The 26035-nt window shown below is 50.2% G+C and overlaps 2 pseudogenes; both read right to left on the bottom strand.

Moving 5' to 3' along the window:
- Nucleotides 1-553: 553 nt before the first annotated feature.
- On the bottom strand, nucleotides 554-4411 carry LOC129026392 (olfactory receptor 7E24-like; annotated as a pseudogene).
- A 13029-nt stretch (nucleotides 4412-17440) lies between these two features.
- Nucleotides 17441-26035, bottom strand: part of LOC129026390 (olfactory receptor 7E24-like) — a 41224-nt pseudogene continuing 32629 nt past the window's right edge.

Here is a 26035-nt window from a genome sequence, read left to right on the forward strand (position 1 = left end):
ACCTCCTGTACATGGTTTCCATAAAGTCAGTTTTCAGGGAATTCCAAAATGAAGTGAGGACTTCGTGTATATAAAAAGATGGTGGTGATTCCACCTGGATGACCGGGTTATTGCTCAGAAACTAAAAGGGGCCGCCTAGGTATAGAGGATTCTGTCATGAGGTTTCTGCTAAACAAAGGATCCCAGAATACTCACCCATTCCAGTTAAAGGCATAACGAAGAAAGCAATATTCACAAAGGAAATGCGGAAAGGAATAAAAGCCATCAAGCCACAAAAATAATGTGACTAAGGGGCAGGATTTGCAGATGTAGAGATTGAATGTGGTTGCCCTTTCTCACCCACACAAGAAAAAGGATGGAACAGATCATGAGATTCGACTGTTCTGCTGCGCAGCCTCCGCAGGGCACTTTGTATGTCCCTGTTTCTCAGGCTGTAGATGAAAAGGTTCAGCATGGGGGTGAGCACAGCGTACATCACTGATGCCACCACACCATTCCTGGGGGGTGGTGACACAGCTGAAGTCAGGTACATGCCAATGCCTGTTCCGTCAAATCAGCAAACAACTGCTAGGTGAGAGCCGCAGGTGGAGAAGGCTTCCTACTTCCCATCTGACGATGAAATCCTTAGAATGGAGGGGACAATTTTATAGTAAGACAAAAGGATCCCTGAAACGACAAGAAAACCCAACATAGTACTACCGAAATCTATGAATATGCTATCGATGACGCTGTCAGAACAGGCAAGTTTGAGAAGTTGAGAGGGGTCACAGACAAAATGAGAGATTTCCACATTCTTGATGATGGTGAATTGTAACACAATCCAACTGGGCAGCTGGCAATCCAACAGGCTAAGGAAAAAGGACACCAAAACGAAGAAGACACAGAGGTGAGGATTCACGATGACTGGGTAGTGCAGAGGGCGACAGATGGCTACAAAGCAGTCATAGGCCATCACAGGCAGAAGCATGTCTTCTATACATGCAAAAAGGACCAAGAAAGACATCTGTGTCAGGCAGCCCGCATGAGAGATGACTCTGCTATGTGACTGCATGTCCACAATCATCTTGGGAACCGTGGCCGAGGTGAAACCCATGTCAGCCCAGCACAGGTTGGAGAGGAAGAAGTACATGGGGGTGTGGAGGGGGGAGTCAGAGCTGACAGCCAGGATGCTGAGCAGGTTCCTCAGCACCGTGACCAGATACGTGGACAGGGACAGGGAGAGCAAAGCGAGGACGGGCTGCAGTTCTGGATCCTCTGAGAGTCCCAGGAGGAGGAATTCTCAGACACCTGTGAGATTCCGTGGCTCTGTGTGTCTTGGACACCTTGAGAAGGAAAGAGGATTGGAAAAATAAAAGAGAAAAACCAGCCCTTAATGCTGGATGCAAGCAATTCACAAGGAACGCTTTCACACTTGGGGACCATACACCGCCAGCAATGTTTCTCAGCTGTGACAATTCCAAAAATCTCAGAATTATTACGTGGTTTACTTTTTTGCTATACAAGTCTTTCTGTACATACCACTTTAGAGAAAATCCACTGAAGAATATTAGAAGACCAAAACGTCATATATAACAAATCCGTGATCTCAGTAAAATACGGCCTACTCTTTTCAGAAAAAATACAATGCAATGAAAATGTCCTTCTCTCTTTAAGAAAAAGATCTCATCTAATTGAAAGAAATTAAGAAGCCGTAAAATACACTCTATTTTATTCTGACACCGTGCTGCAAGTTCCTGTGATGTAGAATATGTAAAAGGACGACACAAGAGCTAGGACCCCATTATCTAAAACCGAAATCGAAGCTTATAGTTCTCAATCGGAGGACCTTTTCACGTGCCTGTTACTTTTCATAGTTATTATCATCCTTAGGTTTTCTGACATCATTTCTTCATAAAAGTACACGCACACTCAAATATGGGAGCTGTGTTTCCAAATGAATTGAATATATAACTCTTGGCTCAGCACCATGCCTCACACCTGTAATCCCAGCACTTTGGGCGGCCGAGGCTGATGGATCACCTGAGGTCAGGACTTCCAGAACAGCCTGGCCCACGTGGTGAAACCCTGTCTCCAGTGAAAATAAAAAAAAATTAGCCGGGTGTGGTGGCGCGTAAACCTAGCTACTCGGGAGGCTGAAGCAGGAGAATCCCTTCGAACCTGGAAGGCAGAGATTGGACACCCCGTGATAGGATTTTTGATATCCTAGGGAGATATTGCTCCTGACAGCAGAGTGGGCGTACACCCTGTGATATTATCTGTAATATCCTAGAAAGATATTGCTCCTAATATCAGGGTGGCTGTACACCGTGTGATATTAATTGTAATGTCCTACAGAGATATGACTCCTAATAATACAGTGGGTGTACAACCTGTGATATTATTCATCATATATTACAGAGATACGACTCCTGGTATCACAGTGAGTGTACACCATGTTTCTACACCCTGTGATCTTATTTGTAACAACTTAGAGGAATATTACAGCTAATATCAAAGTGGGGGTACACCCTGCGATGTTATTTGTTATCTACTAGGTAGATGTTACTCCTAATATCACAGTGAGTGTACATTATGTGTGGAGAGACTGTGAAATTTTTCATAATACCCTAGGAAGATATTACTCCTAATATCACAGTGGGTGTACACCCTGTGATATTACTTGTAATCACCTAGGGAGATACGATTCCTAATATTACAGTGGGTGTACACTCTGTGATGTTATTTGTAATGTCCTAGGAAGAGATTACTCCTAATATCAAAGTGGATGTACACCATGTGTGTACACTCTGTGATCTAATTCGTAATATCACAGAGAGATATTTCTCCTATGATCACAGTGGGTGTACATTCTGATATGATTCGTAGTATCCTAGAGAGATATTGCTCCCAGTATCACAGTGGGGGTACACCCTGTGATATTATTCATAATATCCTAGAGAGATATTACCTCTAATATCAGAGTTTCTGTACACCCTGCGGTATTATTCATAATATCCTAGGGAGTTATTATCCCTAACATCACAGAGCATGTACACCATGGGTGGACACCCGGTGATGTTATTGGTAATATCCTAGGGGGATATTACCCTTAATGTCACAGTGGGTGTTCACCATGTGTGTATGCACTGAGATGTTACTCGTAATATCGTAGGGAGAAATTACACCTAAGGTTACAGTGGGTGTACACCATGTGTTTCTGTTGTGTGATGCTACTGGTAATATCTCAGAAAGTTATTAGTCCTAGTGCCACGGTGGGTGTATACCATGTGTGTCCACTCTGTGATGTTATTCGTATTATCCTAGGGAGGTAGTTCTCATAACATCGCCGTGGGTGTACATCAGGTATGTACTCCCTGTGGTCTTATTGACTATGTCCTGCGTTGATAGTACTCCTAATATCACCGTGCGTGCGCACCATGTGTGTACATTCTCTGATGGTGTTCGTAGTATCCTAGGGAGATATCACTCCCGATGTCATAGTGGGTGTACAGCCTTGTGATATTCTTGGTAGTATCCTTGGGATGTATTATTACTCGTGTTATCACAGTGGGTGTACACCCTGTGATAGTATTTGTAATATCCTAGGGAAATATCATTGTATACCCTGTGATATTGTTTGGGACATTTGAGGGAGCTATTTCTCTTAAAGTCAGAGTGGGTGTACACCCTGTAATATTCTTCCTAATATCACAGTGGGTGTACACCGTGAGTGATATTTTTTTCTAATATCCAGCGGGGGAGAGGATGATATTGCTTCCAGTATCACAGAAGGTGTACACCCCCCTGTGATATTGTTCCTAATATCCAGGGAAGGAGAGGATGACATTATTCGCAATATCACTGGGGGTGTACCACCTCCCGCCGGGATATTGTTCTTAATATCCGGAGGTGGGGAGAATGATGTTACTCCCAATATCACAGGGGTGTACACCACCCCTGTTTGTAAACACCCCCTGTTGTATTGTTCCAAATGGCCTGTGAAAGAGTAAATATGACTCCCATTATCGCGGGGGGTGTTGAGCCCTGATGATACTGTTTTCTAACATCCAGGGAAGGAGAGTATGCTATTACTCCCAAGATCGCAGGGGTTGTACACCCTTTTGTGTTTTTGTGCCCAATATCCAGGAAAATAGAGGATGATATTACTCCCAATATCGAAGTAATTGTACAGCTCCCCTGTGATATGCTTCCTCATATCCAGACAGGAAAAGAATGAGATTACTGCCAACAGCGTAGGGAACGTATACCCGCGCTGTGATATCTTTCTTTCCCAGTATCCAGGTGGGGAGACGATCATATTCCTTCCAATGTCGCAGGGTGTGTACACCCCCTCTGTGATCTCGTTGCTAACATCCAGGTTTGGGGAGGATGACATTACTCCCAATATCGCAGGGGGTGTACACACCCCTGTGAAAATCTTCCTCTATTCAGAGGGAGAGAGGATGATATTACTCCCAGTACCGCAGGGGGTTTACACAGCCCTGTGATACTCTTCCTAATATCCACAGGGAGAGAGGATGATAGTACTCCCAATATCGCAGGGGGTGTACACAACCCTGTGATATTGTTCCTAAGATCCAGAGCGAAAGAGGATGATACGACTCTCAATATCGCAGTTGGCGTACACCCCTCCTGTCCTATTGTTCTGAATACCCTGGGAGGGAGAGGATGAAGTTACGTTGAATATGGCAGGGAATGCACACCCTCCCCCTCTGATACCCTTCCTGATGTCCAGGGGAAGAGAGGAAAATTTTACCCCCAATATCGCAGAGGCAGTACACCCCACCTGTGATGTTGTTCCCAATATGCAAGGGGGGAGAGGATGATACTATTCTCAATATCGCAGGGCTGTTCACATCCCCAGTGACATTTTTCCTAATATCTAGGGGAGAGACAATTGTATGACAGCAAAGGTCGCAGGGTCTCTACGTCCCTTCCTGATATTGTTCCTAATATCCATGGGGGAAGAGGATGGTATCAAATATGAAAGGGGGTGTACACCCCCACCCCTACGATATTGTTCTTAATCATCGTGAGGGGAGACGATGATATCACTCCAAGTATCGCAGGGGTTGTTCGCCACCCCCTGTGATATCGTTTCTGATATCCACGGGGGGAGAAAATCATATTACTTCCAATATTGCAGGTGGCGTATACCCCACCTGAAATACGGCACCGAATATCCAGAGAGGGAGAGGAGGGTATTAATACCAATATCGAAGTGTCTGTACACGCCCCTTGTGATATGGTTTTTAATATCCAGTGGGCGGGAGGATGATATTAGTGCCAACATGCCAGAGGGTGTACACTACCCCTGTGATATTGTCCCTAACTTCCAGAGGGGAGAGGATGATATCACTCCCAATATCTCAGAAGCTGTACATCCCCTGTGATATTGTTCATCATATCCAGGGAGGCGAAGGATGACATTCCATTGAATTTCACGACAGTACTACACGCACAGTGTGATATTGTTCCTAATATCCGAGAAGGGAGAGGATGATATTATTCCCAATCAAGTAGTGGGTGTACGTTACGCCTGTGTTATTGTCTCTAATATCCGGGGCCGCGGGAGTGGGGGAGAGGATAATATTCCCTCAAATTTAGCAGGTGGTTTGACGCCCCTTGTGGTGTTGTTTTAAATATCTCGCGGGGAAGACAATAGTATTATTTTTGATAGTCCGATTCATCTGCTCCACCTTTCTGGGACTCTGAGGCCGGGAGGCGCCATGCAGTTTCCGTGGGATCCCCAATACCTTTGCCGTCTTCTGTACCAAGGGAGCCTAAAACGCAGGCCCGTTTATCTGAGCCGATCCGTAAGGGCAGTCGAAATCTAGGTATCAGATCTCGAAGAAGCACACGGGTTACTTCACGAGCTTTCTCAGTTGGTGTTGGATAGGCCGCCACCCACCCAGAGTAGGTACGCACGCCCAAGAACTAGTAAATACTTGTTACCTCCACACTTTGGCATCTCTGTGAAGTCTACCTGGAGATCTTCAAAGGGGGCTGCTCCATAAGCTCGTATGCCGGGCGGAACGGCTGGACCTTGCCTCGCATCATGCTGTCGGCAGGTAACACACCGCTGCCTCACCGTTTTGGCAAGGGCTGACAAAGGCGAGATGTAGAAATACCGGCCTAACAACTCTTCCAGTGACTCCTGACCTCGATGGGTGGTTTCTTGCACAGCCAGTACAACTGCAACTCCTAGCAGCTGTGGCACAGCTACGCTCCCATCTGGTAACCGAATCCATCCTTCCTCCATCACTTGTCCTTCCCTCTACCTGGAGAATGTCCTTTTCTTTTTTAGAAGAAGTAGGTCCAAGATCAGGTACTTGAGGGAGCACTGATGCCCAGAAGGGGGCAGATGCTGCTTTTCGAGCCTCTGAGTCAGCGCGGGAATTCCCCAAACCCACCGAGGTGGAAGCTCGCTGGTGTCCTCTGCAATGCCTAACTGCCACCTTGTGGGGTTTCCATACTGCTTCTAATCATTGCAAGGTTTCTTGTTGATATTTTCTGTCTTTTCCCTCAGAGTTCAATAGGCCCTTTTCTTTCTATCACGCTCCATGCACTCGAAGGGTTAAAAAGACACCGAGAATCAGTGTAAATGTTTACAGTCTCACCCTCACTGAGTCCTAAGGCCCGAATTAAAGCAATGAGTTCAGCTTTCTGGGCTGAAGTGGCCTGGGGCAACCATCTGGCTTCAACAAGAGTGTCCAGGGTTACCACTGCATACCCTGCACCTCTCTCTCCTTGGGGGTTGAAGAAGCTGCTCCCATCCACGTATAGTTCCCAGTCTACTGATGCCCAAGTCCGGTCCCGGAGGTCAGGTCTGCCAGAGTCGACTGAGTCCAAGACTTCCACACAATCAGGCTCGACAGGGCTCTCTGATACCGGGAGCAAGGTGGCGGGTGTAGGGTGTTACAAACTTCAATGGTTATACGAGGATTTTCACAGAGCCAAGTTTGGTACTTGGTGAGTCTGGCATTCGGTAGCCGACGATGTCCTTTAGCGTTCATGAAAGTCACCACAGCATGGGGGCCCTTTATGTTCAGGTTTTGCCCAAGAGTCAGCTTATTTGCTTCTTGTTCTAGCAGGGCAGTTGCTGCCAAGGCCCTCAAACAGGGGGCCATCCTTTAGTAGACCCGTCTAGTTGTTTAGAGAGGTAGGCCGCCGGCCTTGGCCGGAGCCCAACCGTTTGGGTTCAAAGTCCAGCTGCCATCTTTTCTCTCTCTGATGCATAGAATGGAAAAGGCTTTGTCAGATCGAGTAGCCCCAGGGCTAGGGCTGCCAGAAGTTTTTCCTTTAACTCATGAAAGACTTGCTGTTGTTGGGATCTGCATTCCAAAGGTTCCCGGTCCCCGCCCCCTTTGGGACCTCATACAAAGGCTTGGCTAATACTGCAAAGTTTGGGATCCACAGTCTACAAAACCCCACAGCTCCTAAGAATTGTCTCACCTGCTTTCTGCTCTTGGGCTCCACTAGATTGCAAATGACCTGCTTTCTTTCTGATCCCGGGCTGCGTTCCGAGCCCTGTCAGATAGTAAATCCCAAGTCACGTACCTGCTGTCGGCAGATCTGAGCTTTCTTCTTGGACATCTTATACCCACAGTCCTCCAGGTGCCGGTGTAGGGCATCTGTTCCCTTGGCACACCCGACTGCCGTGGGGTGTCCCAGCAGAAGGTCATCAACCTACTGGAGCAACACACAGCCTAGGTCTCTGGTGGGAAACTTCTGGAGGTCTCGAGCCAACGCCTCCCCGAAGGTGGTGGGGGAGTTCTTGAACCCTTGGGGAAGCCCGGTCCAAGTGTACTGAGTAGTGACACCTGACTCCGGATCTTCCCACTGAAAGGCAAACAGCCTCTGCCTCTCAGGGGCTAATCTGATAGGAAAGAAAGCATCTTTCAGGTCCAAGCAGGTGAAGCAGCTGTCCTCAGCTGGCAGCAACCCCAACAATGTGGACGGGTTAGGTACTGTTGGATGTCAAGTCAGTGTAGCTTGATGAAGCAAGCGCAAATCCTGTACCGGCCGGTAGTCCTTGGTCCGTGGCTTGGGAACAGGCAGGAGGGGAGTGTTCCATGGAGACTGACAAGGAACAAGAATTGCAACAGTTCTTAGGTGCTTGAGACGGACCTGGATACCTTGAAGAGCTTCTCTGGAGACCGGGTCCTGTTTTTGCCTAACCCGCTGGGCCCCAGTCTTAACTGGCCAATCCCGGAGGGTTGTCTTCTGCCCGTACTCTTGGCCACCGCTTAGCCAGAGCTGGCCTTCTCTCTTGGCCCGGCTCAGTTCAGAAAAGTCTCCATTCCTCCTCTCGGGGGACCATAAGGGTCACAATGACTCCCGTTCCGGGTAACTTTAGCAGCAAAGAGCCGTGCTCTGTCAGAGAGATCGTGGCTCTCAGCTTGCTGAGCAAGTCCCTTCCCCAAAAGGTCAAGGGACAGTCAGGCATGTACCATAACTGATGAATGACTTTATGTCCTCCTACAGTACAAGTCCGAGGCAAGCCTACAGCTTGCTTTGCTGAAACCCCCGTGGCTCCGATGACGTCAATAGTCTTTTTGGATAAGGGGGCGACCGGGGCGGTTACTAGCGAATGTTCAGCACCGCTATCTCCAAGAAAGTCAATGTCTCCACCCCCGACTGTCATTCTGACCAGTGGCTCTTTGGGGACACTTGAGCCCGGTCTCCCTCAGTCCAAGAACCCTCCTGCCGGGTTGAGCAGGGCCCCTTCCTCCTTGTCCGGGGCCTCCTGCTCTGAGTCATCTTGTTTTCTTTTGAGTTGAGGGCATTTGTTCTTCCACCGTCCTATTTCTTTACCATCAGCACACTGGTTACGCTGCAAACTCTGACAGCCAAGCTGAGTTCCTTTCCCAGGGCCCCCCTTCCCTTGCCTCTTTGTGGGGGCCCCTGTGATTGCTGCAGCTAGCAAACAGGTCGGTGTTTCGCCGGGCCTGACCTCCATTGTCTTCGCCGTTTTCCTGACGGCTTACTGCATCCCTGATTACAAACACCTGGCTAGCTATTTCTAGTAATTGTGATGTGTTCATCCCTGCAAGTCCAGCGTGTTTCTGCAGTTTTCTTCTCATGTCTTCTGCGCTTTGACGGACTAAAGCCATGTGAATCATGCGCTGATTTTCAGGGCTATCGGGATGAAAGGGAGTATACATAGCATAGGCCTCACACAGTCTCTGGTAGAATTGTGCCGGACTTTCTTCTTTTCCCTGAATGACCTCAGAGACCTTGTTAACGTTTGTGGCCTTCTGAGCTCCCCTCATTAATCCTTCCAAGAGAGCTTCCCCGTCTCGGTTTAGCCTTTGCATATTCTCTCTTTCATGTGGGTCCAACTGGGGGTCGGTTCCTGGCAACTGGGTCCTTCCATACTCTTTGGGGTTTTGATAATCAGCAGGTGCATGCTCCTCTAGCCACTTAGTTGCTGCTTGGAGGACTCTCCGCCTTTCTTCGCTGTTAAAGAGGAACATGAGCAACTGGTGCCAATCAGCCCAGGTGTGGTTGTGGGTCTGGATAACAGTTTGGAGCAAATCAATTAGGGCTGGCGGCTTTTCGCTATAGGGCGGTGTATTGTTTTTCCAGTTGAGAAGGTCGACGGAGGTGAAGGGCTGGTATCCAAAAACACGCCTCCCCGCCACGTGACCATCCTCATCTATCCCAGTATACCGCTGCTCTCTCAGGGGCATTTGCACCCCCGTTTTGGGTCGTACACGAGCTGCCGAGGAAGGGGTGGAAGGGCGCAATGTGACTTACCGCAATTAATCATCTCAATTATTAATTGACACTAATAATTATCAATATTAATGATTGATAATATAATTTTTAAATCAATACCGATAACAAGGATAATGAATATTCAATAGTTATACTAACGATAACAATAAATGATTAATATTAATGATTAATGACGCCTGATATTAATAGATGATATTGATCTTATTCGTTAGAAAACAGTAATACTAGCTCCTAATAATTAATATTAATATTAATAATCTGAAAATTATTAGCCATTATTTTTTAATATTAATATCAATATCGGTTATTCATATTTATGTTAATAATCAATGAGGAATAATTCCTACTACTATTACGCCTAATACCTCAGTGGGTGTACACCCACGGCTGATATTGCTCCTAATGTCCAGGGAGGGAGAAAGCATGATGTTACGTTCAATATCGCACTAGGTGTACACCCAGACGGTGATATTGACCCGAATATAATCTCCAGGGGGTGGAGTATGACGTTACTCCCAATATAGCACTGGCTGTGCATCCACTAGGTGATTTTGCTCCTAATATTCACGGAAGAAGGGAATGCCATTACTCCCAGAATCGCAGGAAGTGTACACGCCCGTGTGAGATGGTCCGTAACAATACTCCAAGGCGGAGGAGGTGATATGACTACACATATGGCAGAAAGTGGACACCCCGCAGGGACATTGTTCCCATGATCCTGGAGGGAAGAGGATGATATTACTTTAAATGTCACAGAAGGTGGACACGCCCCCACTGATATTGCTTCCAATGGCAACGTGGGGGAGGAGGATATGACACGCGATATCTCAGGGAGTAGAAACACCCGTGTGATACCGTTCTTAACATTCAAGGAGGAAGAGGATGATATTACTCCCAATAGAGACGGATGCACACCCTCTGTACATCGTGGGAGTGCACACGTCTGTGAAACAGTTCATAATCTCTCGAGGGGGAGATGATATTACTGACAATATGGTAAACAGGCTGTGAGGCCACCGCGGATCCTAAGAGCCCAGGGGGGCAAGAGGGGCTGGCTCTCAGCCCCCGCCTCGCGGGGGGGTGCCTCACCCCCCTGCGAGGGGGGTCCTAAGAGCCCAGGGGGGCAAGAGGGGCTGGCTCTCAGCCCCCGCCTCGCGGGGGGGTGCCTCACCCCCCTGCGAGGGGGGTCCTAAGAGCCCAGGGGGGCAAGAGGGGCTGGCTCTCAGCCCCCGCCTCGCGGGGGGGTGCCTCACCCCCCTGCGAGGGGGGTCCTAAGAGCCCAGGGGGGCAAGAGGGGCTGGCTCTCAGCCCCCGCCTCGCGGGGGGGTGCCTCACCCCCCTGCGAGGGGGGTCCTAAGAGCCCAGGGGGGCAAGAGGGGCTGGCTCTCAGCCCCCGCCTCGCGGGGGGGTGCCTCACCCCCCTGCGAGGGGGGTCCTAAGAGCCCAGGGGGGCAAGAGGGGCTGGCTCTCAGCCCCCGCCTCGCGGGGGGGTGCCTCACCCCCCTGCGAGGGGGGTCCTAAGAGCCCAGGGGGGCAAGAGGGGCTGGCTCTCAGCCCCCGCCTCGCGGGGGGGTGCCTCACCCCCCTGCGAGGGGGGTCCTAAGAGCCCAGGGGGGCAAGAGGGGCTGGCTCTCAGCCCCCGCCTCGCGGGGGGGTGCCTCACCCCCCTGCGAGGGGGGTCCTAAGAGCCCAGGGGGGCAAGAGGGGCTGGCTCTCAGCCCCCGCCTCGCGGGGGGGTGCCTCACCCCCCTGCGAGGGGGGTCCTAAGAGCCCAGGGGGGCAAGAGGGGCTGGCTCTCAGCCCCCGCCTCGCGGGGGGGTGCCTCACCCCCCTGCGAGGGGGGTCCTAAGAGCCCAGGGGGGCAAGAGGGGCTGGCTCTCAGCCCCCGCCTCGCGGGGGGGTGCCTCACCCCCCTGCGAGGGGGGTCCTAAGAGCCCAGGGGGGCAAGAGGGGCTGGCTCTCAGCCCCCGCCTCGCGGGGGGGTGCCTCACCCCCCTGCGAGGGGGGTCCTAAGAGCCCAGGGGGGCAAGAGGGGCTGGCTCTCAGCCCCCGCCTCGCGGGGGGGTGCCTCACCCCCCTGCGAGGGGGGTCCTAAGAGCCCAGGGGGGCAAGAGGGGCTGGCTCTCAGCCCCCGCCTCGCGGGGGGGTGCCTCACCCCCCTGCGAGGGGGGTCCTAAGAGCCCAGGGGGGCAAGAGGGGCTGGCTCTCAGCCCCCGCCTCGCGGGGGGGTGCCTCACCCCCCTGCGAGGGGGGTCCTAAGAGCCCAGGGGGGCAAGAGGGGCTGGCTCTCAGCCCCCGCCTCGCGGGGGGGTGCCTCACCCCCCTGCGAGGGGGGTCCTAAGAGCCCAGGGGGGCAAGAGGGGCTGGCTCTCAGCCCCCGCCTCGCGGGGGGGTGCCTCACCCCCCTGCGAGGGGGGTCCTAAGAGCCCAGGGGGGCAAGAGGGGCTGGCTCTCAGCCCCCGCCTCGCGGGGGGGTGCCTCACCCCCCTGCGAGGGGGGTCCTAAGAGCCCAGGGGGGCAAGAGGGGCTGGCTCTCAGCCCCCGCCTCGCGGGGGGGTGCCTCACCCCCCTGCGAGGGGGGTCCTAAGAGCCCAGGGGGGCAAGAGGGGCTGGCTCTCAGCCCCCGCCTCGCGGGGGGGTGCCTCACCCCCCTGCGAGGGGGGTCCTAAGAGCCCAGGGGGGCAAGAGGGGCTGGCTCTCAGCCCCCGCCTCGCGGGGGGGTGCCTCACCCCCCTGCGAGGGGGGTCCTAAGAGCCCAGGGGGGCAAGAGGGGCTGGCTCTCAGCCCCCGCCTCGCGGGGGGGTGCCTCACCCCCCTGCGAGGGGGGTCCTAAGAGCCCAGGGGGGCAAGAGGGGCTGGCTCTCAGCCCCCGCCTCGCGGGGGGGTGCCTCACCCCCCTGCGAGGGGGGTCCTAAGAGCCCAGGGGGGCAAGAGGGGCTGGCTCTCAGCCCCCGCCTCGCGGGGGGGTGCCTCACCCCCCTGCGAGGGGGGTCCTAAGAGCCCAGGGGGGCAAGAGGGGCTGGCTCTCAGCCCCCGCCTCGCGGGGGGGTGCCTCACCCCCCTGCGAGGGGGGTCCTAAGAGCCCAGGGGGGCAAGAGGGGCTGGCTCTCAGCCCCCGCCTCGCGGGGGGGTGCCTCACCCCCCTGCGAGGGGGGTCCTAAGAGCCCAGGGGGGCAAGAGGGGCTGGCTCTCAGCCCCCGCCTCGCGGGGGGGTGCCTCACCCCCCTGCGAGGGGGGTCCTAAGAGCCCAGGGGGGCAAGAGGGGCTGGCTCTCAGCCCCCGCCTCGCGGGGGGGTGCCTCACCCCCCTGCGAGGGGGGTCCTAAGAGCCCAGGGGGGCAAGAGGGGCTGGCTCTCAGCCCCCGCCTCGCGGGGGGGTGCCTCACCCCCCTGCGAGGGGGGTCCTAAGAGCCCAGGGGGGCAAGAGGGGCTGGCTCTCAGCCCCCGCCTCGCGGGGGGGTGCCTCACCCCCCTGCGAGGGGGGTCCTAAGAGCCCAGGGGGGCAAGAGGGGCTGGCTCTCAGCCCCCGCCTCGCGGGGGGGTGCCTCACCCCCCTGCGAGGGGGGTCCTAAGAGCCCAGGGGGGCAAGAGGGGCTGGCTCTCAGCCCCCGCCTCGCGGGGGGGTGCCTCACCCCCCTGCGAGGGGGGTCCTAAGAGCCCAGGGGGGCAAGAGGGGCTGGCTCTCAGCCCCCGCCTCGCGGGGGGGTGCCTCACCCCCCTGCGAGGGGGGTCCTAAGAGCCCAGGGGGGCAAGAGGGGCTGGCTCTCAGCCCCCGCCTCGCGGGGGGGTGCCTCACCCCCCTGCGAGGGGGGTCCTAAGAGCCCAGGGGGGCAAGAGGGGCTGGCTCTCAGCCCCCGCCTCGCGGGGGGGTGCCTCACCCCCCTGCGAGGGGGGTCCTAAGAGCCCAGGGGGGCAAGAGGGGCTGGCTCTCAGCCCCCGCCTCGCGGGGGGGTGCCTCACCCCCCTGCGAGGGGGGTCCTAAGAGCCCAGGGGGGCAAGAGGGGCTGGCTCTCAGCCCCCGCCTCGCGGGGGGGTGCCTCACCCCCCTGCGAGGGGGGTCCTAAGAGCCCAGGGGGGCAAGAGGGGCTGGCTCTCAGCCCCCGCCTCGCGGGGGGTGCCTCACCCCCCTGCGAGGGGGGTCCTAAGAGCCCAGGGGGGCAAGAGGGGCTGGCTCTCATTCCCCCCCTCGCGGCGTGTGCCTGCTTCTCCCCCCTGCGATCTGGATCGTCATATGCAGCTGGGGAGTGAGGGGTGGTATTACTCCCCGCCTGCGTGGGTCCCCCGCCCCCCTGCCCTGTGGGTCGTCGTATCCAGGGTGGGAATAGCGGGTGACATTACTCTTCTCTTCGAGGGGGTTCGTCCGTGCCCTTGCGATGTGGCTCGTAATAGCCCGTGGGGGAGTCTGTGGTGATATTACTCCCCGCATCGCTGGGGGCGCCCTCACCTCCCTGCGATGTGGCTCGCAATATCCAGGCGGGAAGACGGCATGATATTTCTCCCTTTCTCCTCGGGTGTTTTCTCTGCTGCCGCACTTTGTTAACACCCTGGGACATTATTTTCCATATTGTAGGAGGATGCCACTCCTTAAGTCCCAGGGGGTATACACCCTGTGATATTATTCGTGATATTGTAGCGAAATGTGAATCCTGATGTCACAAGTCTCTACACACTCTGATATTATTCGCAATACCATAGCGAGACGTTAATAATAATGTCACAATGTGTGTACAGCTGGTGCTATTATTCTTAATCTCCTAAGGGGACGTTGATTTTATTGTCACACGGGGTATTTTCCCTTTTCTATGATTCGGAATATCCTGGAGGGATGTCACTCCTTATGTCACAGGGTTTGTACACCTTGTCAAATTACTCGTATTACCCTTATAAGACGTCACTCCTCATATCACCGAGGGTGTACACTGTGTGATATTATCGTCATATTCTAGGGAAATGTTACTTTCAATGTCACAGATGTTGCAAACCTTGTGAAATTATTCATTATAGTTTTGTTGGATGGGACTCCTATCCTCACACGGGGTGTACACACAGTGATATTACGTGTAATCTTCTCTAGAAATGTTACTCGTAAATCACAGGTCCTGTACACACTTTAATATTCTTCGTCATATTTTAGGACAACGTGACTACTATTGTCACAGGGCGTGTAGACCCTGTCATAAAATTCGTAATATCCCAGCGGGAGTTCACTCCTAATTTCACATTGCATGTACACCCTTTGATATTGTTCGTATTATCCTAAAGAGATGTTACTAGTCATGTCCCAGGGCATGTACATTCTCTGATATTGTTCGTTATATCCTTGGGGGATGTTACTTCTAATATCACACGGCGTGTACTCCCTGTGTTCTATTTCCTAATATCCTAGGGCAATTTTACTCTTAATGACACAAGGGGTGTACACATTGTGATATTATTCATGATATTCTAGAAGGATGTTACTCCTAATGTCACAGGGGTGTACGCCCTTTGATAGTAGTCATAATTTCCCGGGGGTCTATACCCCTCATGTCACAGAAGATAACACCTTGTGGCATTATTCGTAATATTCTGGTGAGATGATTCTCCTAATATCACAGGAGGTGTACACCGTGTGACAGTATTCTTACTATTCTAGGGGGATGTCACTCTTAATGTCACAGGTGTGTTCCTTCTGTGATAGTATGGAAAATATGCTACCTGAATATTACTCCTAATGTCACAATGCGTGTACACCTTGTGATATTATTAGTAATATTCTGAGGGAATGATACCCCTAAAGTTACAGGGGTGTACCTCGTGCAATATTGCTCCCAATATTGTAAGGAGATGTTACTCCTGATGTCACAGGGGGTGTATAGCCTCCGATATTATTTGTAATCTTATAGAGAGATACTACTTTAATGATGACAGTGGGTGTACACACATGGGGTACACCCACTGGGATATTCTTTGCAATATCTTAGGGAGATATAACTCCTAATGTCACAGTGGGTGTACCCCATGTGTGTACACCCTGTGATATTATTTGTAACATCCATGGTAAACATTACTTCTAGTATCCCACAGAGGGTACACCCTGTGATATTTTTCCTAATATCATAGGGAGATATTGCTTCTAATAACACAGTGGGTGTACACCATGTGTGTACACTCTGTGATGTGATAGCTTATGTCCTAGGGAGGTATTCCTTCTAATATCACAGTGAGTGTACACCCTGTGATATCATTCGTAATCTCCTAGAAAGATGTTGCTGCTAATATCACAGAGGGTGTGCCCCCAGTGACATCATTTGAAATATCCTAGGGAGGTGTTTCTCCTAAAGTCACAGGGGGTGTACACCCTGTTATATTATTGTAATATTCTAGGGGGGTGTTACTTTTAAAGTCACAGGGGTGTAGACCCTGTGATGTTTTTCATAATATCCCTAGGAGGGGTTGTTACTTTTAATGTCACAGGGGTGTAAACCCTGTGATGTTATTCGTAATATCCTAGGAAGGGGTTACTCCTAATATCACATGGGTTATCCTAGGAAGAGGTGATAGCATTCGGAATATCTAAAAGGGATGTCACTTTTAATGTCACATGGGGTGTACACCCTTTGATAATATTCGTAAGATCCTAGGGACGTATGACTTCAAATATCACATTGGGTGTACACACATGGTGTACACGTTGTGTGTGAACACCTCCTGTGATATTGTCCATAATATCCTAGGAAAATGGGACTCCTAATATCATGGTCAGTGTACACCCTGTGATATTATTTGTAATATCCTAAAGAGATATTACCGCTAGGGTCACAATGCATGTACGCCCCCTGATATTATTCGTTATATCCTCGGGGGATGTTACTCCCAATGTCACACGGGGTGTACTCCCTGCGATATTATTCATAATATCTTAGGGGGATGTTACTTTTCATGTCATCGGGGGTGTATATCATGCGTATACAACGCCTGTGATACTATTCCTAATATCCTAGGGGCATGTTCCTCCTAATATCACATGGGGTGAACACCATATGTGTACACCTGCTGTGATAGTATTCGTAATATCCTAGGGGAATATTACTCCTGATGGCACAGGAGATGTACACCATGGGTGTCAACCGCCTGTGTTATTATTCGTAATATCCTAGGGGGATGTTTCCTTGAATGGCACAAATTGTGTGCAAAAGGTCACAGAAGGTGTACACCTTGTGATGTTATCTGTAATACCCTAGAAGGATGTTACTCCTAATATGTCACATGGGTGCACACACTTTCATATTATTTGTAATCTCATAGAGAGATATGATATCAAACATCACAGTGGATGTTCACACATAGTGTATACCCTGTGATATTATTTGTAATATCCTAGGGAGATACAACTCCCGATATCACAGTGCGTGTAGCCTGTGTGTGTACACCCGTGATATGAGTCATAATATTCAGGGTAAATATGACTCCTCGTATCACACAGTGTGCACACCCTGTGCTATTTTTCATCATATTTCAAGGAGATACTGCTTCTAATATCACCACGGGTGTACCCCATGTGTGTGTACTCTGTGACAGTATTTTTTCTATCCTAGGGAGGTATTACTCGTAATGTGACAGTGGGTGTGCACCCTGTGATATCATTCTTATTTGACCTTGCTGTCTTTTTTAACCCACCCTACAAAAGGAATGGAACAGATAAGAAGATATTGAGATTAGACTGTGCTGCCGTGCGGCCGCCGCAGGACACCTTTCATATCCCTGTTTCTCAGGCTGTAGATGAAGGGGTTCAGCATGGGGGTGACCACCGTGTACATCACTGAGGCCACTGCACCCTTTCTCGGGGAGGATGACACATCTGAACCCAGCTACCCTCCAACGCCTGTTCCGTAAAATCAGCAAACAACTGACAGGTGAGACCCACAGGTGGAGAAGGTTGATACTTCCCACCGGATGATGAAACCCTCAGAATGGAGGAAACAATTTTACAGTAAGAGAAAAGGGCCCCCGAGATGGGAAGAAAACCAAATACGGCAGCAGGGAAATACATGTGGATGTTACTGGTGAAGGTGTCACAAAATGTAAGATGGGGGAGTTGAGAAGGTTCCCAGTAGAAATTAGGAATTTCCACATCCTTGAAGCAGGTCATGCGTAAGGCAATCAAGTTGTGCAGCTGGGAGTCTAAAAGACTGAGGAAAAAGAAAAGAAAGACCACAAATCTAGGAAGCCACAGAAACACGGGTTCAAAATGGCTGAACAATATAGAGGGTGACAGAGGGCTACAAACCGCTCATAGGCCATCACACTCAGGAGCATGTCTCTCTTCCATGCCTCCAAAAATGGCCAGGAGACACATCTGAGTCAGGCAGCCTGCATAGGAGATGACTCTGCTGTGAGATTGGATGTCCACAATCATCTTGGGGACCGTGGTGGAGGTGAAACCGATGTCAGGCAAGGACAGGTTGGGGAGGAAGAAGTACATGGGGGTGTGGAGGTGGGAGTCAGGGCTGACGGCCAGGATGATGAGCCGGTTCCCCAGCACCATGACCAGGCACACGGACAGGAACAGCCCAGCGACGACCGGCTGCAGTTCTGGATCCTCTGAGAGTTCGAGGAGGAGGAATATAGAGACATCTGTTAGATTCTGTGGGTCTGTATCGTTTGGACATCTTTTGCCTAGAAAAGAGGGTTGAAAAATCGGAAACAAGTAAACCAACAGCCGGCATTGCGTCTGCATTTTGGATACAAGGAATTCAGAAGTAATGTTTGCAGATTTCAGAGCAATCCACACTCAGCAACATTTGGTAGTTCTGACAAACTCAATTGCCATATAATGCTTTCAACATCGATTGCTGTGTTATTCACGTCTTGCTGTACACACCTGCCTTAGAGACACTAGCTTCAAGAACATTCCAGGAACCAGATCATCATATATAACAAATTCGTTATTGCTAGAAAATACAGCCTATGTTTTCCGAAGAAAGAGATGTAATAAAACCATTGTCTTCACTTTAAGGAAAAGGTTATCCTAATTAGAGGAAATTAGGGACTCAAATATTTTGTTTATTCTTCTAGATTGATATAAATTCCCTTGATGTAGACCATTCGTAAACACTGTATAACAGCTGAGACCATGCCATCTGGAAATGAAATGATAGTTGAGAGTTCATAAGCAGGAAATAGTTCCACAGGCCAGTTAGGTCCTAGTGATTTCATCATTGTGTTTTCTGACTTTTCTCCTTCAAGAGAGTAATTGCTTCCTCAAATCGGTGGGTCTTGTTTTAAAATTCATGGAAGCTCTAACTCCTGTCCTTAGCTTAGGTGGACTTAGAGTATTCATCAGAAAGTTTGGCTGGATGCGGTGGCTCACGCCTGTAATCCCAGCACTTTGGGAGGCCGAGGAGGGCGGATCACGGGGTCAGGAGATCAAGACCATCCTGGCCAACATGGTGAAACCCCGCCTCTGCTAAAAGTACAAAAACTTCTCCCGGTATGGCGGCACGCGCCTGTAGTCCCAGCTACTCGGGAGGCTGAGGCAGGAGAATGGCTTGAACCTGGGAGGCAGAGACTACAGTGAGCCGAGATCACACCCCTGCACGCCAGCCTGGGCAACGAGAGCAAAACTCCGTCTCAAAAAACAAAAAACAAAAAGAAGTAAGTCAAAGTCACGCTGATGACAGCCAATTTTGGTGAAGCAAGGAAGTGTCAGTTCAATCATCAACATAGATGTTTGCTTTTGCTGCCTCCTATGTGCCAAGCAAGATATCGGCTCTGGGGAATCAGAAACCAAAGAGACTCACTTGTTCCTCTCACAGTACTCAGTACTTACTGAGAGAAGGACGAAACAAAATGTCCTGTCTGGAATGCAGGGAGACCAGAACTTCAGGTCAGGGGATATTTACGTTGAATTGTGTGGAGTTGAAGCTGAAAATCTTAAGGAATGTATCTAAAATCCACTTTGCCTTTACTTTATGCATCCGTCAGCTAGAGATCACGCAGCGGGCACCCACGATCGGCTTAATCATCGCTCACTTCCATTGGATCAACTGGAAATCAAGTCAGATGAGAGTGCTGAGTCTCAGAGGACGGACATCTCACCCCTTGCCACACAGAGAAGTAGAAAGGGCGGTATTCAAAATTCATGGCCAGACTCTAAGTCCCGGGTACTATACTTTCTGGTCTTCTAACTCCCAAAAATTGTGGGTTTTTTGGGTTTTGGTTTTGTTTTTGTTGTTTTGAGACAGAGTCTCATTCTGTTGCCCAGGCTGGAGTGCGGTGGAGGGATCTCGGCTCACTGCAACCTCTGCATCCCGGGTTCAAGCTATTCTCCTGTCTCAACCTGCCGAGTAGCTGAGATGACAGGCGCCCGCCACTACACCCGGCTAATTTTTTTCTATTTTGAATAGAGACGGGGTTTCACCATGTTGGCCAGGCTGGTCTTGAACTCCTGACCTTGTGATTCACCTGCCTCAGCCTCCCAAAGGGTTGGGATTACAGGCGTGAGCCACCGCACCCAGCTTCCAAAAGTTTTCAGCAGAGCTCAGAGTTCTTAACCACAGGCACATCGGAGGAGCATTTTTGAAACGCTTTCCAGCTTCCTCAATAGGAATGGAAGCCAAACTCCGAATTGATGACTCCTTTGAGGAAGTCGAGAGCTGTAAGGAAAGCCAGGAACAGGGGAAAGGGAGAGATGCGTCCCGAATGATCCTGTGCCCATTCTTTCTGGAATCCTTGATGTGATCTCAGCTGCCCTTTCTATACTTGACACAGTGATTGTGGCACCCACTGGTCTAGCTGTGGTCTTACAAGGAGCCCCCAAAGGGAATGGCACAGTGAGCAGGGGCACCCACCTGAGTGACAAGGATTTGAGAGGGCAGGTTTGTTGCAGGGAGAGGACTGGCCAAATGCCATGTGTCTGGACTTAGACTGCCCGGTTCAAATTGGACTTCACCCTTTTTGACTTCATGATCTAGTACGAGTTCTATGAAAAGGCGTTGATCCTTTTCTAGTCCGTAAAATCATCATGAAATGTGCACTAATAAAGTGGAGACTACGCAGATGAGATGAAACAAACTGCATAGAGCATACAGCTCAGAGCCTGGCCTTCAGGAAGCCCTCAATAACGGTTCATGATGCCATGGTGTCTGTCGTCATCCTCTTTATCCTCATCATCACCTTCATAATCTTTTTGTTGTTCTTAGGGAATAGCTTAGAGGGACTGATTCCCTGCTATCATGGGTGAGATGTCTATGAAAAGGACAACCAGTGGGGGAGGAAAGCAAAATTTTGAATAAGATTTCTGAGACCCCCATCACAACCAAGAACAGAAACTCCACAGTCTGCTGAGTGGACAGTTTGCATATTGGTCTCCTCCCATCTGCCCACCGCACTCTTCTGTTTGTGCTGAGGAGGAGGAAGGAAACAAAGGCTCCGGACCGTCCCTCAGCACTCACATGAAGGGGTGGCCTGCCCCTCCACACCTGTGGGTATTTCTAGTCGTGTGGGATGAGAGACTGGGGAAAGAAATAAGACACAGGGACAAAGTAGAGAGAAACAACAGTGAGCCCAGGGGAGCGGCGCTCAGCATACCAAGGATCTGCAGAGGCACCGGCCTCTGAGTTCCCTCAGTTTTTATTATTAGTTTTATTATTTTAGCAAAAAAAAAAATGTAGTAGGAGGGCAGGGTGATAAGAAGGAGAAGGTCAGCAACGAACATGTGAGCAATAGAATCTATGTCATAAGGAAGTTCCAGGGAAGCTACTGTGACTGGAGATGCACGTAAGCCAGATTTATGTTTCTCTCCACCCAAACATCTCAGTGGAGTAAAGAATAACAAGGCAGCATTGCTGCATACATGTCTCGTCTCCCACCATAGGGCGGTTTTTCCCCCATCTCAGAATTGAACAAATGTACAATCGGGTTTTATACCGAGACATTCAGTTCCCAGGGGCAGGCAGGAGACAGTGGCCTTCCTCTCTCTCAACTGCAAGAGGCTTTCCTCTTTGACTAATCCACCTCAGCACAGACCCTTTACGGGTGTAGGGCTCGGGGACGGTCAGGTCTTTCTCATCCCACAAGGCCACATTTCAGACTATCACATGGGGAGAATCCTTGGACAACACGCCGCTTTCAAGGGCAGGGCTCCCTGCGGCCTTCCACAGTGTATTGTGCCCCTGGTTTATTGAGACTAGAGAATGGCGATGATTTCTACCAAGTATACTTCATGGAAACATCTTGTTAACAAGGCACGTCCTGCACAGCCCTAGATCCCTTAAACCTTGATTTCATACAACACATGTTTTTGTGAGCTTCAGGTTGGGTCAAAGTGGCTGGGGCAAAGCTACACATTAAAAACATCTCAGGAAAGCAATTGTTGAAAATACAGGTCTTTTTCAAAATGAAGTCTCTTATGTCTTTCCTTTCTACATAGACACAGGAACAGTCTGATCTCTCTTTCTTTTGCCTACACTCACTGAACTGCCCTTCCCCTCTGCTGGGCCATGACCGCGGAGAACAGGTCCAGTGTCCTCCCTGTGTGTAGCACGGTGGAGGCTCAGACTCCGTCCTCGAGGCTGGCAAGAAGACAGGGTGAGACACGAGCCTCCTGATACAGGTGACAGGTGTGGAACCCACAGGACTGGAACCTCACACTGCAGGGCTGGAGGCACAGACTATTTACTATTCTGTGGTCTGGGGAGCTCAAGGCACAGAGCTCCACATTAGCCAGAGTCGCCCAAGTTCCCCAGCCTCTAAGGATTTCCTCATAATAATTCAAGAAGGATAGGAGAACAGTGAGTGTCCATAGACGCTTTGGGGCTCTTCCTCTCATCAGGAGAAAGCTGGTGTGTATTCTTCGCTTCTTTCTTTTCTTTTGAAAGATCCAACTGCTTTAATTTTCATCTTTAATTATGGGCAAATATACCACGTATAAATATTAAAAATTGTGAATATATATTAGTTCATATAGAATGGCCAGTATAAACATTTACAATTTCCACTCTTTTTCAGTTTACAGTTTAATGACATTAAGTACGTTCACATTGTTCAGCAGCCATCACCGCCACCGTCTCCGGAACAGTTTTATCTTTCAAAATGGAAATTGCACCCATTTAGCAAGCTCTCCACTCCTCTCTCTCGCCCACCCCTGGGGGCCACCTTTCTAGTTTGCAACTCTATGAGTTTAACTACTCTAGACACTTGATAGATAAGTGGAATCATACCGTGTTTAATTTTTTTGGGTTGGAGACAGAGTCTTTCTCTGTCGTTCAGGCTGGAGTGCGGTGGTGTGATCTCGGCTCACTGCAACCTGCACATCGTGGGTTCGAGCGATTCTTGTGTCTCAGTCTCCCGAGTAGCTGGGATTACAGGCGTGCGCCACTACGCCCAGCTAATTTTTGTATTTTTAATAGAGATGAGCTTTCACTATATTGGCCAGGCTGGTCTCGAACTCCTGAGCTTAAGCGATCCACCTGCCTCAGCCTCCCAAATTGCTGGGGTAGAGGTGCGAGCCTCTGCTCCTGGGCGTGTTTATGTTTTTGGATTTATTTATTTCACTGATGATAATGTCCTCAGGGTTCATCCATGTTGCAGCCTGCGCCAGAAGTGCCTGTTTGTTTTTGGTTTTTTTTTTTTTGGTTTGGTTTTATTTTGTTTTGTTTTGCGTTTCCATGGAGTCTCACTCTGTCTCACAGGCTGGAGTGCAGTGGCACAATCTGGGCTCACTGCAAACTCCGCCTCCCGGGTTCGAGCGATTCTTGTGCCTCAGCCTCCTGAGCAGCTGAGATTACAGGTGCATGCCCCCATACCTGCTAATTTTGGTGTTTTTAGTAGAGATGGGGTTTGCCATGTTGGCCAAGCTGGTCTTGAACTCCTGACCTCAGGTGATCCACCCGCCTCAACTTCCCAAAGTGGTAGGATTACAGGCGTGAGCCACTGTGCCCAGCCCAAGGACGTGTATATTTTCTATAGACTTTTGATGATAATCCTTTGACAGCAAATATTTTGTGAATATATATATATACGTATATATATATATACGTGTATATATATATACGTATATATATATATACGTGTATATATATACACGTATATATATATATATAGAGAGAGAGAGAGAGAGAGAGAGAGCGTGTGAGAGAGAGAGAGAAAGAGAGAGAGTCTCCCTTTGTCACCCAGGCTGGAGTGCAGTGGCACAATCATAGCGTGCTGTGGCCTTGAATTTCTGGGCTCAAACAATCCTCTCACCTCAGCCTCCTGAGTATCTGGGACTACAGGCATGTACTACCATGTCCGGCTAACTTTTTATTATATTTTTTTGTAGAGATGAGGTCTGACTTTGTTGCCCGGGCTGGTCTTAAACTCCTGTCTGAAAGTCTTCCTACTGCCTTGGCCTCCCGAAGTGCTGGGATTACAGGTGTGAGCCATTGCATCTGGTGTGAAGCTGGGATTGCAGGTGTGAGACATGGCGTCTGGTGTGAATATCTCCTGGTAAGTACCTTGTACTTTCACTTTCATTAGGATGTCTTTCGACCTCGTGAAATTATCTGAAAAACAGGGATGAAGCACTGTTCTGCTGCATCTTCCCTGCAGGCACTTGGTCCCCATCCTCCTCTCTTGCCCCCCTTTTCTAGTGAATGGCCAGACAGGAACTATTGCAGGTTTTATGGGCCATATGGTCTCTGTTGTCAAAATAACAACTCTGCTTTTGTAGTGCAAAAGGAACCACAGACCATATGTAAACCATCTTTCCTGCATGGCCTCTATAACCTTTTAGAAATACACGTTGGGTCACATCACTGCCTGACTTAAAACGTATAGATGACCTCTTCCGTCTCCGAAGCTATTAGGTTGGCATAAAAGTAATTGCTGTTTCCACCATTAAAAGTAATGGCGGAAATTGGCTGGGCATGTTGGCTCACACCTGTAATTCCAGAAGTTTGGGAGACCGAGGCGGGTGGATCACTTCAGGTCAGCAGTTTGAGATCAGCCTGGGCAACATGGTGAAACCCCATCTCTTCTGAAAATACAAAAATTAAAATTAGCTGGGGGTGGTGGCGTGCGCCTGTAGTCCCAGCTACTTGGGAGGATGAGATAGGAAAATGGCTTGAACCTGGGAGGTGGAGGTTGCAGTGATCCAAGATCACACCACTGCACTCCAACCTGGGTGACCGAGGCAGACTCTGACAAAAAAAAAAAAAAAGTAATGGCGTAAATCACAATTACTTTTGCACCAACCTAATAAAAGTCAAGTCCTGACCACAGCCTAGAAGGCTGGCTATGACTTGGCCCTTTTCACCCTCCCCAAGTTCAACTCCCGAGACCTTCCGTTTCTTCTCTGCTCCCCGCTCCGGCCTCCCATTCCTCACTCGTGTTGCATCAGATGCCTGCGCACCCTGGTGTTTCTGCATGTGCTCTTCTGTTAGCCTGGAAAATTCTTTCCTCCTTCTTTATCCAGCACTACTACATACGTCCCCCTGCCTTAGCCTAGCCAGGTCCCCTGTCATTTAGTCTCAGAGTATCTTGATTGTCTTCTTCACAGCCCAAGTTACAATCCTAACTCACTCGCTGAGTGGGTGCCATCCTTTCTCTCCACCTAGAATGCAAGCTCCCTGAGGGCAGGAGCTGGAACCGTCTTGTTCTTTGACAAATCCCCAGTGCCGTCTCTGGCACAGAGTGGGCATTATGAAAATATTTGCTGAGTGCATAAAGGGAGGGAATCGTGGATTTAAGCACTCGGCTTGGCGCCCTGGGGATGGGGCTCCATAAAATCAGTTCCCATTTTTTCTCTCTCCTCTTCTCCTGGGAGGTGGGTGTCTGAGTTCTCCTGCCAGGAGAGCTTCTCTCTCATAAGACTCCAGGTGCTTCTTGGCCTAGGCCTGCCTCCTGCTAAGTGAGCACTCTTTAGGGCAAGTCTGCATCAATTCTGCTGAGATGCAGCCACCAGAGATGGATAACATGGGTAATGCTTGGCAAGTCCCTGGGAACGAGGCTTCCTAGTCATCTGAATCAACTAGTTTGAAGTTGCAAACTCACCAGATGTTGGTCAGCTGGAATCTTAGTGATGAGCTGGTCCAACCCCTCTTGTTGTAGTCAAGTCACTTGTGCAAAGCCGCCACTTGGCTGGGACACCAAGCTCAGGCCAGGGCTCTCTCCGTGGTCCCAGGCTTTACACTAAGGGAATGTCAACTGTTCTCTAGAATCTCTTGGACTACTTTATACTTTTGGGTCTCCTTTTCCTATTCTGTATTCTGGAAAAACAAAGTTTTCCTTGTGATTGAACAGAATCTTCACACTGTGTTAATGCCGGCATT

The sequence above is a fragment of the Pongo pygmaeus genome, chromosome 18, assembly GCF_028885625.2.
Source record: "Pongo pygmaeus isolate AG05252 chromosome 18, NHGRI_mPonPyg2-v2.0_pri, whole genome shotgun sequence".
In the NCBI taxonomy this organism is placed as follows: Eukaryota; Metazoa; Chordata; class Mammalia; order Primates; family Hominidae; genus Pongo; species Pongo pygmaeus.